The sequence below is a fragment of the Leptodactylus fuscus genome, chromosome 11 (assembly GCF_031893055.1).
Source record: "Leptodactylus fuscus isolate aLepFus1 chromosome 11, aLepFus1.hap2, whole genome shotgun sequence".
NCBI classification, from domain to species: domain Eukaryota; kingdom Metazoa; phylum Chordata; class Amphibia; order Anura; family Leptodactylidae; genus Leptodactylus; species Leptodactylus fuscus.
Window position 1 is genome coordinate 36,723,726 of NC_134275.1, and position 16,710 is coordinate 36,740,435.

Consider the following 16,710-nt stretch of genomic DNA (forward strand, 5'->3'; position numbering starts at 1 on the left):
ATTCTGCTCTAGATTAGGCCCAAATGAATTGGCCTAGTCGGGAGGGGAGTGTCGCAAGGAAGACGTTCGTGTCGGAATGAGCCGCGGAATCCTCCTGAAGAAAGGGCATGTCGTTTATTTTTTCCACGAGTGGGAACAAACCACTCGCGGAAAAAGGAAGTGAACAGCTCCCATTGATTTCAATGGGATGCGGTTTTTTGAGCCGGATTGTGATGCGGATTCCGCTTCAAAATCCAGCCCAAAAAATCCTGTGTGAATACAGAGTCAGCTGCAGAGACTTCTGGCTCCTGGCAGTACTTTGCAAATCTATGAATTAGTGGGATGGAGAGCTGGAATGTATATTAGTAACTGTGCTCATATTGGGCTGTGAGTAAGTACCCATAGGCCCAAAAGTCTGATTTCCAACCTCTATAGCAGTACGCATGAATTAAGACCCCAAAATGTATATGGACCCAGGAATAAATACAGACTCCCTAAATTATTACTGTCCACAAACCAGACTCCTGCTTTTAATAAATTCAGACCCAGGCCAGACTTCTTAGGCTGGGTTCACACGATGTATTTTGGCACGTAATGTGGCACGTAGACGGCGCGGGAGCTTTTGCGGGCCTTATACGCTCCCATTGATTTCAATGGGAGCGTGGATCGTATACGCGGCGCTATTTTGCGGCCGTGATTTTGCGGCGGCTGCAAAATAACGCCGCGTATACGATCCACGCTCCCATTGAAATCAATGGGAGCATATACGGCCCGCAAAGCTCCCGCGCCGTCTATGTGCCACATTACGTGCCAAAAGACATCGTGTGAACCTAGCCTTAAATTTAGACCTCATAAAATATTACAGACTTCAGACCAGAGCCCATAAACAAACCTACCTAAACACAAATCCAGGGCAGACCCACTGAGGCCGGGTTCATGCGGATTTTTTGGTCCGGATTTTGACGCGGAATCCACGTCAAAATCTGTCTCAAAAACTGCTTCCCATTGAAATCAATAGGTTCCTTTTTCCGCAAGTGGTTTGTTCCCGTTCGTGGAGAAAAGAAGCGACATGCCCTTTCTTCAGGCAAATTCCGCGGCTGATTTAGCTGTGGACATCCACGGAGCATCAATCCCTCCCAACTAGGCCCATTCATTTGGGTGCAATCTGGAGCAGAATGCCGCAACTGGATGCTGGTGCACTGTATGCACTGCACTGACATCCAGCCGTGGCTAACCTTTTTTTTCGACCGGATTCTGAGGCGGCCTCCACATCAAAATCTGGTCCAAAAAACTCCTGTGTGAACTCGACCTAAGTGAAATTCAAACTCCAGACCTCATCAGTATACACCCAGAGCAGACTAGTTATCGTGCAAGAATCAGCGCCACATTACTCCATGTGAATGCCCGCTTACACAGGTTACCACATAAGCCTGGATGAATGGCAAGCATGTTATCGTGGCAGAAGATAGCAGCGCCGCAATCCTGATACCTGACATTGGGATGAATTGCAGACCATAAAATTTGTCTCAGATTGTTAGATACCAAAATCAATAAAGACTGTACCATGTAACGTGTTAGAGGTAGAGAGCTCCTTCTGTCAGAATTGGCCATCTTCAATACAATCATGAGAGTTGCCATGAGTATATGTCTATTAGGTCTTGCTAGATAGTTTGCCTCTATGTCAGCCAATAATGTACTGAAATACTGTGAATTTCAAAGCATTATGGAAACAACCAATCTGCTGATCTCTCTGGCAGCGCTGCAGGGGAAAAACAAGGGAAGAAGCACAATAAATTTTCATAAAGTTTTATTAACATAAACTGCATTCATACATATGGGTAAACGTACACCACATTTATCATCCTGCATCAGCTACGGTGATAAATCTGACACAGTACAACAGTGTCTTACTTTTAGACAGTAAAAAATTAAGTAAATCCTTGAATTTAATAATCTTTAGATCCTCTGCAGCAGCAATTGCCTCCGGGAAACATTTCTGTAGTTGGAAATAAGATTTAGACAATGTAGATGAGTAATTTTGGACTAGTTCTTGCAACTGCAATCCCCAAAGAATTATGCTTTTCCACACATGGAATGAGGCTTTGGTGTTGGTGCAAACTGTCATTTTTTTTGTCCCAAACATAGTAATATATATTTATGCAAAAAATAGCTCCACTTTTGTCTCATCTGCTTATAGGACATTTTCCTAGAAACATTATTCACATGGTCTTGGGAAGACTTAAGACAAGCCACAAGGTGTTTTACTTTTTGGCTTCCTTTATGGTGTTCTTGTATGTTTTTGTGTTAGTGAACACATGGACAGATGTTTTTGCAGGACCACTTACGCTTGGGTAACCTTGGCTACTCTTACTCACCTCCTTCAGGATTGTCTGTTGTGCTCTTGGAGTAATCTTAAAAAGACACCCACTCCTACCAAGAGGAGTACCATTGATAGACAACTAGCCTCTGCTCGCAATTTTTTCTGTGTGTTGTTGGCATCGATGATTCGCCTTTATTCAGCAAATTGCTGACATCAATGGCTTGCCTGCTTCAGGGTTTCAGCAGCTGTCAAGCTGGCCTGCCGCTGAACTTGTTCCTTGCGCTGTGCCCGTGATTGTTCCGGCATTTGAACAGCTCACGGGGAAGCCATATAATGAGCGTGTTGGCGTCAATGATCTGCATGCTCCGGCATTTTGGTAGCTCTCAAGCTGGCCTGCCGCTGAACTCATTCCTTGCGCTGTGGCCATGATTTTTCTGGTATTTCAGCAGCTTGTTGGGAAGCCATATAATGAGCGTGTTGTTGGCGTCGATAATCCGCATGCTCTGGTGTTTCGGCAGCTCTCAAGCTGGCCTTCCGCTGAACTTGTTCCTTGCAGCGTGCATGTGATTGTTCTGGCATCTCAGCAGCTTGCTAGGATGCTATATAATGAGTGTGTTGTTGACGTCGATGATCCCCCTCAGCTCCGCTTAAGGAGAACTCTATTGACTTTTGGCTACCTTCATAGCTCTGGTTGTTTTACAATTTTGCAACAAAGTAGATTTTCTTTTTCCCGGTATGTTTCAATTTGGATTAAAGATGTTTTCCCATCCAGTGTGTCAGTATGTTGCCTGGAGCAGATCAGATAATATGCACATGCATGTACACAAAGACTGAGGGTTAGCTGAGTGTTTGCACCAAGAGATAACAGACCTGGGACCTGAGATAAGCTGCCTCAAGAGCAGTTTAATATAGCATGTGAACATAAATTCATAACAGTTGTGAAGCCATGTTATTTACTAGGATAAAAAGTAGCTTATGTTTTAATCGAGGTTACAAACTATCTATGTGCCGAATTTCATTCAAAGCCGTTCAGCGGTTTTTGCGTGATTGAGGAACAAGCGTCCAAACACACAAACATACAAACTTTCACATATAATATTAGTAGGATAGGATAGGATTTGTCTAACTATGGACTGGTGTGCACCCAGGTCTTCAGCAAAGCTTTTGTAGCATTTTCCAGCTTCATATGTCTCTAAAGCCTTCTAAAACTGTTTGCCTCGAGCCATGGTTCACACTAACCAATCTTTGTTAAGAACAGATTTGTTAGTAACCAGACTTGGTGTGCCTTTATTTAATGGGGTTACCACTTAAAAAAAAACTGATGTTACTGGCCTTTATCACCAGCTGGGAGAAGGATTTTAGTGCTTTCTTTCCACCAGATGTGAGTCTCTTGCCTTTCAGTGGTATCACAAGTTCTCTGTCTCATGCAGAGCACAAGAGACGAACTGCAAAATCTTCTAATGTTGGTACAGAGTCCCATCTGTCCTTCACAAGATTTTCCCCTCAAGCTCAGATCGCTGCTGGAGATGTGATGTTGATTGGAGAATGATGCTGCACATCTGATGGAACTGCCCTCTTTTGCACTCTGTTTGGCAGAAGGTCTGCAGAGTTATCCAGTTGGTTACTGGAATTGCCCTAGAGGATGACCCAGCATCTCTGCTCCTATATATCTTTCCCCATAAACTTCAAAAACACATTCGTAAATTGATTGGCTTTTTGTTGGTGGTGGCCAGGTCCATCATACCCAGATTGTGCAAACCTACATCCACTCTGTCAGCCTGGCTCCAGGAGATTCTCTATATCTGACATATGGAGGACCTGGTTGCAAAACTCAGGCCAAATGACAGCATACACCATCAGGTGTGGCTCCTGTGGAATATCTTCTACTACTCCGCCGCCTTACAAACCTCCTTCCTTTCCCCTCCTTCCTGAATTTTTCCATTCAACCTTCCTACTCTTGACCCCCTTTGCTTACTCTCCAGAGCCCTTTTTTCCTTTCCTACCATGTTCTGTTTCCTATTTCACTTTATTTGATTGAAATTGAAACAAAACCTTTTATTGGAAAAACTGATGGCATATCTTTAAAGGGATTGTCCTATTATATACACATATCTCCCATCCACACGACAAGGGATTATGTGTGCGATTGCAGGGGTCCAATCACTGGGTCCCCAAGTGATCAGAAGGAGAGGGAACCCGAAAGTCCTTCTAAGGTCTCCTTGTGAATAGAGCAGCTGTGCGCTTGTGTGACTTGTGTGTCACTTCTATGGGGATGCCAGGACTGTAACCTCAGCAGTGTCTACAGCCCATAAAAGTGACTGGTCACAGAAGTGCATTGGTGCTCCATTCACAAGGAGGCCTTAGGGGGACTTTCAGGGTGTCCCACCCATCTAATCAGTACTCATAACCGTCATATTACCCACTTGGGCTGCAGTGAGCAGTTGGGGTTTTGTCTTCTTTCAGCTACAATATGGCGGCCTCTATGTGAACTGGCACCCTCAGTAATATCTTATTAGTAACAGTGCAGAAAATCAAGTTATATTAAAGGGTTCAATAACTTTTTCTTGCAGCTGTATATTCCATTAGGAGGAAAAAATATATTAGAAAAATCCCTTCTACCTACATGAAGGAAATGTGCTTCTTCCCAGCCTTGTTGTCTGATAACGTTGTGTAGTTTGGGCCCCATCTTAGGGTGCATTCACACTGAGTATACGCTCACTGATTCTGAACGTGTAACTCGTTCTGAATCAGCGGCGTTAAAACAGATCCCATTGCTTTCTATGGGAGCCGGCATACGTGCGCTCCCCATAGAAATGAATGGGCTGCTTTTTTCCCTATTGCTTTCAATATGATACGTGCATATCAGTGAGCGTATACTCAGTGTGAATGCACCCTCACATTGTACATTGTCCATTTCCCTAGTATATAATTTATGAGTAAGGTGCGCTTGTCCTCCTCCTCCTGTGTGCGGTGGGTAATAAGCATAGTAGAACTAAACCAATTATTTAATTTCAATTAACCTTGAATTCCCCTCAGGGATTAATTTTCCTAGTTTTTGACTATAGACGTTGTGCTTGGAGTTGGGGGTGGGAGGGTGGTCTCTCATTAATCATTTTGCTCCAGCTACTTGTGACACTCAATTACAAGTGCTGGATGAAATGCCTCAGCTCATGTGACTATTGTAACCAGTTAAATAACTGGTAGCCCCCATCCCTTAATTCATTAATAATCGCCATTAATAAGTAATCTTGTGATTTTATAAGTAGCGTGTAAGACTGTACCAAACTAAAATGGGGCCCTCACCCCTCTTCATTATAAGGCAGATGGTTGTCCGTCAGATTTATACAAGTTATGCCATAAACTGACGTAAATAATAGCGAAAAAATAAACACCAAAGGCATACACTGAATTAAAGGGGCTCTATAATTGGGAAAAATCATTTTTAGCTAATCACATCCTTGCATAGCCTTTAGAAAGACTATTCCACACCTACCTTTTGTATGTAAATCGACTCAGTGCTTTTTGAATGAGACCATTTTTATTCATATGCTAATTAGCCTCCAGCCAGCACAGGAAGTTCCCAGCAGCCTCCTCTCTGCTATACTCTCCTATCTGTGTGTGCAAACAGGAAGCTGGAAGTCAGCAGCAGCAGTCTGTGCTGTATACATACAGTGCCTGGCCAAAAAAAAAAGTGTTAATATTTAGTTGGGCCACCATGAGCACGAATAACAGCACGAACAACAGCATCCATCTCAGCATGGAGTCTATAATGTTCTGTAGTGTAGACTCAGGGATTTTGATCCAATTCTCGAGTATCAGGAGCCCAGGTTACACAGATTCGTTGGGGGTGGTGAGTGACAGTGCAGGTTCCTTTCCAGCACATTCCAGTGTTTCGTGTGCTTCTCGTCGCACACACGGACACGACCATCACTCTGGAACAATGTGAAACACGATTCATCTGACCACATGACCTTTCTCCACTGCTCTAGGGTCCAATCCTTGTGGTCTCTTGCAAATGACAGGCGCCGACGTCTGTTGGTCTCTGTCACCAATGGCTTTCGTGTGGCGACACAACTGTTGAGACCCATTCCTTTGAGTTCTCGTCGCATTGTTCGCTCCGAAATGTGTCGCTCCGTTGAGTTGAACATCTGTGTGAGCTCAAAGGTGGTTTTCTGGCGGTTATTCTTCACCAGTCGCTTTAGGGACCAACGACCTCGAGTTTCGAGTATAGTCTTACGCCCACACTTTCCACGGTTGGAGGGGGGTTCTCCACCATCTCACCATGCTTGTATGATACGCTGAACAGTTCTCTGTCCGATACCAGTTACTTCGGCTATCTCCTTGGTCGATTTGTTGGCCTGATGCAATCCAATGACTTGCCCCTTCTTGAAGGCACTAACATCTCTTCCTCTGGTAGCTCTTCCGTTGGTAGACATCGCTTCACACCTTTAATTGTGATCTGCACTTGACAGGCTACAGCTCAATTATATATATTCAAGAATATATGCAAATTCCTGTCATGAACAGTTCATAATTATATCAGTGGTGGAACGGTACCTTGTTGCACAACGCGACTTTTTTTTTGGCCAGGCAGTGTACATAGGAAAGAATAGCAGAGGGTGCACGATCAGACTTCTGGGGTGCACCAAGAGGCTAATTAGCATATGAATAAAAGTGTGCTCATTCAAAAACATCTGAGGCGATTTACATACAAAAGGTAGGTGTGGAATAGCCTTTCTAAAGGCTATGCAAGGATGTGCTTATTTAAAAATGACTTTTCCCAATGATAGAGCCCCTTTAAAGAAGTTTCTGGGGTTGTAATATTGATGCTCTATAATGAATATAATATCTATAATACATAATATCTATAATACATCAATATAAGATTGTGGGGATCTGACACCTGATCCACTGTTTGGAGAGAGACTGCAAAGATTGGAAAAGCTCTGCAGCCTCTTCACTGAATACCTAGCACAGCGCCATACATTGCATAGTGGTTATGCTTGTTATTGCAGCTCAGTCCTATTCACTTGAATAAGACTGAGCTGCAGACAGGCCATATGATGCATGACTATGACATTACTGGTCTGTGAAGCGGAAGTGGTTGTCACCTGAGCGCTGCTACCACTTCATACAGGTAATCTGTTGGGGTCCCAGGTATCCTTACGCATAGGTCATCAATATTTAAAAAGGTTATGCCACAAAATTACTATTTATCCTCTATCTATGGGCTAGAGCAGGGGCAGGGAACGTTCGGCTCTCCAGCTGTTGCAAAACTACAACTCCCAGCATGCATACTTACTCTGCTCTTCTTGGAACTCCCATGGAGGTGACTGGAGCATGATGGGAGTTGTAGTTTCACAGCAGCTGGAGAGCCGAAGGTTCCCTGGGCTAGAGGATAAACTGCTGATCATGGGGGTCTGATCGCTGCCACACCACCAATCCTGAGTATGGGGTGTTTTACCCCATTACAGTACAGTGCGTTTTACAGTATATGCAAAGTGGATGGGATTCTCGCTAATCAGGGCGCAGCACCCATTTTATTTTGTGGTCACCACCCAGCCCTGCCTCAAAACCGAAAAACTGCATTGCATATGGAATAAAAGTTGGATTTCTGAGCAGCAAGATCCCACTTATAAGTGTATGTACACTCACCGGCCACTTTATTAGGTACACCTGTCCAACTGCTCGTTAACACTTAATTTCTAATCAGCCAATCACATGGTGGCAACTCAGTGCATTTAGGCATGTAGACATGGTCAAGACAATCTCCTGCAGTTCAAACCGAGCATCAGTATGGGGGGGAAGAAAGGTGATTTGAGTGCCTTTGAACGTGGCATGGTTGTTGGTGCCAGAAGGGCTGGTCTGAGTATTTCAGAAACTGCTGATCTACTGGGATTTTCACGCACAACCATCTCTAGGGTTTACAGAGAATGGTCCGAAAAAGAAAAAACATCCAGTGAGCGGCAGTTCTGTGGGGGGCGGAAATGCGTTGTTGATGCCAGAGGTCAGAGGAGAATGGCCAGACTGGTTCGAGCTGATAGAAAGGCAACAGTGACTCAAATAGCCACCCGTTACAACCAAGGTAGCCAGAAGAGCATCTCTGAACGCCGCACAGTACGTCCAACTTTGAGGCTACAGATGGGCTACAGCAGCAGAAGACCACACCGAGTGCCACTCCTTTCAGCTAAGAACAGGAAACTGAGGCTACAATTTGCACAAGCTCATCGAAATTGGACAATTGAAGATTGGAAAAACGTTGCCTGGTCTGATGAGTCTCGATTTCTGCTGCGACATTCGGATGGTAGGGTCAGAATTTGGCGTCAACAACATGAAAGCATGGATCCATCCTGCCTTGTATCGGTAACGGTTCAGGCTGGTGGTGGTGGTGTCATGGTGTGGGGAATATTTTCTTGGCACTCTTTGGGCCCCTTGGTACCAATTAAGCATCGTTGCAACGCCAAAGCCTACCTGAGTATTGTTGCTGACCATGTCCATCCCTTTATGACCACAATGTACCCAACATCTGATGGCTACTTTCAGCAGGATAATGCAATGCCATGTCATAAAGCTGGAATCATCTCAGACTGGTTTCTTGAACATGACAATGAGTTCACTGTACTCCAATGGCCTCCACAGTCACCAGATCTCAATCCAATAGAGGAGCATCTTTGGGATGTGGTGGAACGGGAGATTCGCATCATGGATGTGCAGCCGACAAATCTGCGACTGCAACTGTGTGATGCCATCATGTAAATATGGACCAAAATCTCTGAGGAATGCTTCCAGCACCTTGTTGTATCTATGCCACGAAGAATTGAGGCAGTTCTGAAGGCAAAAGGGGGTCCAACCCGTTACTAGCATGGTGTACCTAATAAAGTGGCCGGTGAGTGTATATTCATTATGTCAGTAACTGGCCCTACAAAAGTATATAAGTGGATTAGAGGCAATCTTTGCGGTTTTAGGCTCCCTCTCAGATTGTCACAGTAAATTTTCTCCTCCATTCATTCTGGTTATTTCTTTTAAGTTTGGATAAGATAGATTTTATGGAGGGAAAGGTTTATTGACAGGTCATTGTGATGTCTTCAATGTCACTGTGCCTGAAAACAATGGAGGCTTTAACTGATGTAGATCAATAAAGAGGTTACACAGGATAAAGCCTTATCTATGGTGGTGACAGGTCAGGGTCGCGAGGAGAACCATTGTTGACCACGGTATTTAGTACATACCCCTGTTTGATAAATAAGCCATAGCCCTGGTGCTGTATGTCTGATACTGAATAACCAAGCAGGTAGATTGCTAGATACAATAAAGGAGTTGTCCCATTATGGATACTTAGGGTCCGTTCACACGGAGTAAACGCGCGCTCATTTATGGCAAAATAAACCTGTAAAGAATACACGTGTAAAAATAATAAAAAATGCCATTGAAATCAATGGGAGTCTTATTTTTACACGTGTATTTTACCAAAATGAGTGCACGTTTACTCCGTGTGAATGGGCCCTTATCCACAGGACAGGGAATAAGTGTTCAATCACTTTGGGCCCAGTCACATATGATCAGGAGGACAGTGGACCAAAAGACCTCTTTGTGAATGGAGATGTGAACTTGCAGATTTTTTTCCATGGAGCATGAATGAGATTTGTTTAACTTTCATCCACTGTAATGTACTGTAGATTATCTATCCGCAAATCGGACTGAAAGTATAGCAGATTGACAAACTCTGTGGACATTTAATTTCATGTTAGGGCTCGTTCACATCTGCGCCCAGGAGTCTGTTTTGCAGGTTTCCGTTTCCTGCGCAAAACAGAGCAGAAGACGGAAAGCTGCAGGACTTTTTCATACCCATTCATTTGAATGGGTTTGAAAGGTGTCCGGCCATGAGCGGCGGTGAGCGTTTTATGCTCTCCACGGCGAAACCGGGGTTTTGGGTTTTTTTGGGTTTTTTTTAAACCGACACAGAGTCAGACATGCAGTACTCTGTGTCCGCTCACGGCCAGACAGGTTTCCGTCTTCTGCATACAGAAGACGGAAACGCTAGTGTGAACCCAGCATTACTATTCATTTCTAGATTAAAGGGATTGTCCCATTACAGACACTTATCCCCTATCCACAGTTGTGTACAGACATTTTCTCCGCATCCCTCGGATCAGGAGAATGTGGAACTGAAATTCCCCCTGCATATTCTCTGTGCATGAAGGGTGATTGGCGCTCCATTCACTGCTATGGGGCTGCTGGGACATAGATTGCAGCTAGAGTTGGATGGACCTCTCAGGATTTGGTTCATTTCGGTTCAGTTGGCTTGGGTTCCTGATTTTTTATTTTATGTAGATTGTGAACCCCATATAGGGACACACAATGTACATTTTTCCCATCAGTATGTTTTTGGAGTATGAGAGGAAATCCACGCAAACACACGGAGAACATACAAACTCCTTGCAGATATTATCCGTGGCAGGATTCGAATCCAAGACTCCAGCACTGCAAGGCTGCAATGCTACCCACTGAGCCACTGTGCTGCCCCAGGGTTCCTGATTTGTCTCAGGTCGAACAAGTTCGGTATGAACCACACCTTAAATTTGCTTGAGACTCCCTGCTGGTTAGACCCATTCATGCATCAGCATCCCGTTGTGTCTAGACCGCGGCATGTGAAGATAGGTCAGCTCACTTCTTTTTTCCGCTAACTAGCGGGGAAAAAAAGTGAGCAGCTCCCATTGAAGTCAATGGGAGTCGTTTTTTGAGGGAGATTCCATGTCAAAATCCGCTGCAAAAAACTCTGTGTGAACTTAAGGTTCCTAGGAACTTGTATAAAACATAGTGTAGAATACTGTCAGAGCTCATAGGAACCTATCTATAAAAATTAGTGCTGAACACTGTCAGGACCTACCTGTCCTACCTGTTCAATTTCTAAGAAATGCATCAGAAGTTATGTCAAAGTGAAAATGACATTATTATACTCTGTGGTTTCTTCATACCCCAGAGTAAAATAGGTGGAGGCCTAGGGAAGATGTAAAAAAACAAACAAAAAAAAAAACATTTATACTCACCTTCCATTACGTCTTTTGGGCCTCCTTTATGGTGAGCCCAGGCTGATGACATCACAGAAGAGCCCAGGAGATCACCAAGAGATCACGAGACGCAGCAAGGTGGCCCAAAAGAGGTGAGGGAAGGTGAATTATTATTATTTTTAATACACCTCCCTTGGGCCATTTTAGTTCTCCCAAGAGAATCGTTTGATAAAAATTTTGAACATTCATGTCAAACCCGGCTCAGTATGATCCGATTTCCCCATCTCTAATTGCAGCCCCTTAAGCAGTGAATGGAGTGCAAGTCATCCAAGGGCGCTGGTGCTTCACTCCCAGGAAGGATGCAGGGAGACATATGATTTCCTGTTCCCCTGACAGAGCAATATTGGACCCCCAGCGACATAGGGGATATATCATGTAATGGGCAGACCCTGTAAGTGTTCCTTTAAAAGTCTTTGAGACCAGTGATTTCTTTTGGATATCTGAGGTCTACAAATAATACAATAGCATTCTTTCCAACTCTACCAGAGATAGGGGAGACATCTTACCAGACTCCTAGAAAAATCTGCTGGGTGATACAGAAGCTTCCCAGGAAGTCCTATACATGGGTAGGACTGGGATGCTGCTTCAAGAGATTCAAGTCCACATTCAAGGAGTAATGCCACAATAGGCCTGTAGGAAGAGGTAATGGCCAGTAAAAAGTGGAGTGTTCATGCCCATAAAATTTAGTTTGCCACTTCGCATAAGCCTAATGTCAAAAGTTGACCTTCAATCATGGTCAGTCTCCTGGATCGATCCTGCGGTGTTGCACCGCTATGTTATTATTACAAGGGTTTGATCCTTCCCTTTTTATCTCATCAGAGAGAAGAAATTTCCCACCACTATCTACTTCCATGTGCAATATCTCTACTGACACGTCTCATCCGATTGACCTTTTTATCTCTTCAGGTCAGCTTAAAGTCTGACATATTTCTTGCTATAAAGCTGTTCAGTGAATAGAAAAAGATTCCTTTAAGTATATGATAGTCTAATTCAGAGAACGGTCAAGCGTCAGATTTTTCCATTGCATTGGAAGAGAAATTGGTTTGTCGATATCTGTGATGGCTTACATTAGCTTACCCTTAGTTGTGTACCAATAGAGCTCCAGGTCCTTCACGATGTAGGGTATATTGTATTACCATGGTGGTTGAGGATACTTTATGGCTATGTTGGCCCATATACATATGGAGCTGGCATTTCTGATTTACCTGTGAATAGACATGCCTGTTTGGTATTCTTGTTCGTCAGGATTGGACTGGTCCACCAGATAAGTCCCCAGCTGGCCCAGGATGAGACCGATACCCATGTGGGTCACAACGTACTTTTAGGACACTTGATACTGGAGTTTATGATGTTTTATTCCTTCTTGTAAGACCTTATTGATCGTGAGACCTGTGTGTACAACTACTAAAGTGCAGTTTATTGTGCAAATACACGTGGACATGTAATTGTATATGTAGAAAGTTGACCATTTCCTTAATTAGGCCCAATGAATCCAGACCCAATAATGCTGACTATAAAAAAGCCATATTGAGATGAAGTGGTTTAGGGCAACATGTGGTTTTGTCCTCTGTTTAACAGTAAGCATTAAAGTGAATATCTTACGGGGTCACTTATATTGTCTTGTGATGCAGATTGTGAAGTTTTAAGGTGCCCATACAATTAGAGGAGCCTATCACCAGAACCCAGTATACACATTCATCTCTGCAGATAGATAGGTTATGGTCACCTGAATCATACAGTGTTTTCCCCATTACCAAGACCATTTTTGTCAATATGCAAATGAGCTCTTTGAAGCATTGAGGATGTTGCCGCTTACCTCTTTGGAACAATGGCAGTTGTGTAATGGAGGCCACAAATAGGCAAAGGGGAAAGCATGGTATCATTTAGGTGACCCTAACCTATCTATCTACCTACGTACGGGGCTGGGTTCTGGTGACAGACTCCCTTTAAGGGTAGAGTTGGCCAAATCTGCCGATTTCTTTGGGACAGGCTGACTATTTGTAAGAATAGGGATGTGTCAATACTTCCATAACAGATTAATTCAGGTTATATCATGTTGTAAAATTTCAACATTCCTAATAGAGATGAGCGAACACTGTTCGGATCAGCCGATCCGAACAGCACGCACCCATAGAAATGAATGGAAGCACCTGTGATGCCGGCCGGCCGCCGGCAAAGTCAGCGTCACAGGTGCTTCCATTCATTTCTATGGGTGCGTGCTGTTCGGATCGGCTGATCCAAACAGTATTCGCTCATCTCTAATTCCTAATCCTTTGTTCTCACAGGAGATAAACTGACACCAAAAGTGTCTGACAGCGGCATACTCCCATTTCCGTAGTGAGAACACATGCACACTTAGCAGCTTGTGGCTAGTCAGGAGTAGGGGTCAGCTGAACGTTCCTATTGCTGGTGTATGACCACCTTAGAGTATTTTACAGTATATCATCTGCTGAACTTAATTTATCAAGATTTGTTGGCAAATCCACAGCCTTTTACAGCAAAATAATGACATGCTGCAAACCCAAATTTGAAGCAGAAGTTGACATGTGCTGGATTTTAAGTCTGTCGTGTGTCAATTCTGTTTGTGAATTTTCACTGTGAATTTTATATTGCATTACATAGGGTGAAATCCACAAAACGTGCAGATTTTGCAGCGGATTCATCAAAAATCCATAGATTCCTTACATCCCATAAAGATCAAAGTGGTTGTACTAAGCTAACAAGTGATCGGTTATCCACAGGATATGTCATGACTTAGTGATCGGCAGGGTCTCAATCCTCCCTATTGATCAATTTTTTCCTGTGTGAATGGAGTGGTTGGTTATGTTGCCAATCCATTCATCTCTATTAGGAATGCTGGAGATAGGCAAGTGCCGTAGTCAGGCCATCTCTAGCTGTCCCATAGAGATGAATGGACCAGTAGTGTATGGATGTGATCTACAGCTCGATTCATACAGGAAAAGTGGGGCCCTGTTCTCAGAATCATGGCGGTGGATATTCAAGTAAATATAAGAGGAAGTAAATATTTTCATCAATGGTTCCGAATCAGCTAAAATAGAGGAGTATCCTTGGTCTTACCTGTATACAATGCAAGTGCATGCAGACTGCTTATTTCAACCAATCCTTGTGGTGAGATTGTGTGAAAACTCCATCGTAGTGTTGTAAAACCGGCAGCATAGTTTATAACCATGGACCCAAACCTGTGTCTCCCCAACTGTTCCAAACTACAACTCCTAGCATGCCCTATCCAGAGAACTGCACACGGGCTTGTGTGCTATAGGTTGGGAACCACTGATGTATGGCAAATCGTATAGTGTGAATAGGAACTATATGTTGTTACGTTCTATGCTGTATTATTTTCCATTTATGGTTTCAAAATTTTTTCAAATCTATTATTTTGATGTTTTTTTGCAGTGGCCGCTATATACGAAAGTGCATTCTATTGTGGTTACCTATATAGTTCTAAAAAAAAAGTACTCTTTCGGACCCTTTTTGGGTAAATGGGGTCCTATAGCTATGTTTGGTGAATGCATTAGGAGTTTTTCCATCAAATTTACCGAACATATGCACTGAAAAAGGTGATGGGAATTTATTGAAGGGTTTCTCCAACCACAGCAAGATACACTCTATCAGCTGTGCTTGGTTGGCTATCTCCGTTTGTCCCCATTGCAATGAATGGAGCAGGGCACGCTGTTCGAGCAGCCTCTCCATTCAAAACTGGGGTACAAAACACCAGTGGGACACCCACCAATCAGTAAGTTATCCCCAAACCTGTAGACGGGGTAACTTGCTGTGGCTGAACAACCCCATAAGACTGGCGTTTAAATGGCAGGGCGCAGAAGCAACAATGTGGCGAATCTCTGGTGCAAAAAATCAGCTAAGTGCCAAAGAGGTGTCACCTTTACACCAGTCTGTGCCAGAAAACTGAGATAGATGAGTTACTAAATTCCTCTCAATGTGAACACAACCTAACACATAGGGAGAAAGAGTAACACTAAGGTGCAAACCTGTAGCTGAAACAATATCGATATCGCACTGTACCAGCAAATATAGGAAAAAACTACTACGTGTGTAAAAATGCCTGCTGACCTGTGGCAGAGAGACACAAACTAAAGTGTGGGTGGTTTTTGTCTTTGATTTTGCTCTAAAATCCCAGTTTAAAAAAACTCCACCCGATACCCTTACGGTGGTAGCAATGTAAATATTCTTTATGATAATGCTAGCCCAGGGTAGCCATGGTAACAGTAGAGGACCATCCTGTCATGTTACCTCCACTCTTGTGAATACGTTCTAGTCTGTGCAGGTCACATGACATGATGTCCATACAGAGTTAGTGCATATTAACGTAGAGGGTTTTTTGCAGAAAGATTTCAAGGCAAATCTGTCTCAAAAACCGCCAGCCAGCTCTCCCATTTCTTTTAGTAGGAGTCAAGAGAAGATATTTTTCTCCAAGTTGAAAGTAGAAGCGCCATGACCTTCAGGTGGATTCTGTCTTATAAAGCCGAGGTGGAAAAAAATCGCTAGGTTTACAAAGCAGAATCTGCCTGAAGATACACTTCATGGCACCTTTTTTCCATTTAGCTGAAAAAATCCGCTAGAGGTAAAAATCTGCTACTGACTCCAATTGAAATGAATGGTAGAGTTGGGAGGTGCTTTTGAAAAAACTCTGCCTGCAATAAAATCCACCTTCCAAAAACTCTGTGTGAACTTCCCCTTAGCCTCTTGATTGTAACAAATAGGACCATCTACATTTGATCATCCTGATTCTCCAGTACTCTCGAATTACTAGGGAATGGGCTGAGAAGCAGTACTGCACACATCCTAAGGGTACGTTCACACATCGGAAAATGGATTCCGTGTGTAAGCATACCGCGCAGCTAGCCGTGACGAAAAGCCGATGCAGTGTACCGGCATCCTGTCGCGGCATTCCGCACCAGAATAGGCCCGAATAATGGCCCTTATCGGGATGGAGTCTCTGACTAGCTAGCAGAAAAAAGAAGCGAGCGACTCCCATCCCATTGAAGTCAATGGGACCCATTTTTGGCAGCGGATTTTGAGGCAGATTCCACATCAAAATCTTCTGCCAAAAAACTCAGAGTGAACTAGCCCTAAGAGTGGCACTGTGTCTGGAAAAGCAGACCTTTTAAGGACTCGCCTCTTTGATCATGTTTAGCATATGATCAAATATGTGTGTAAGAACCTAGAAGGGGTATCCCTTAAGGATGGGGGTAACTTGCAGATCGGTGGGGATCTGTATGCTGGAACTGTGATGGAGGTAACTTTGTCAATACTCTTTTAGGAATTCTTAATTTTCTGAAATTTGTTTTGTATCCGGATGTATCC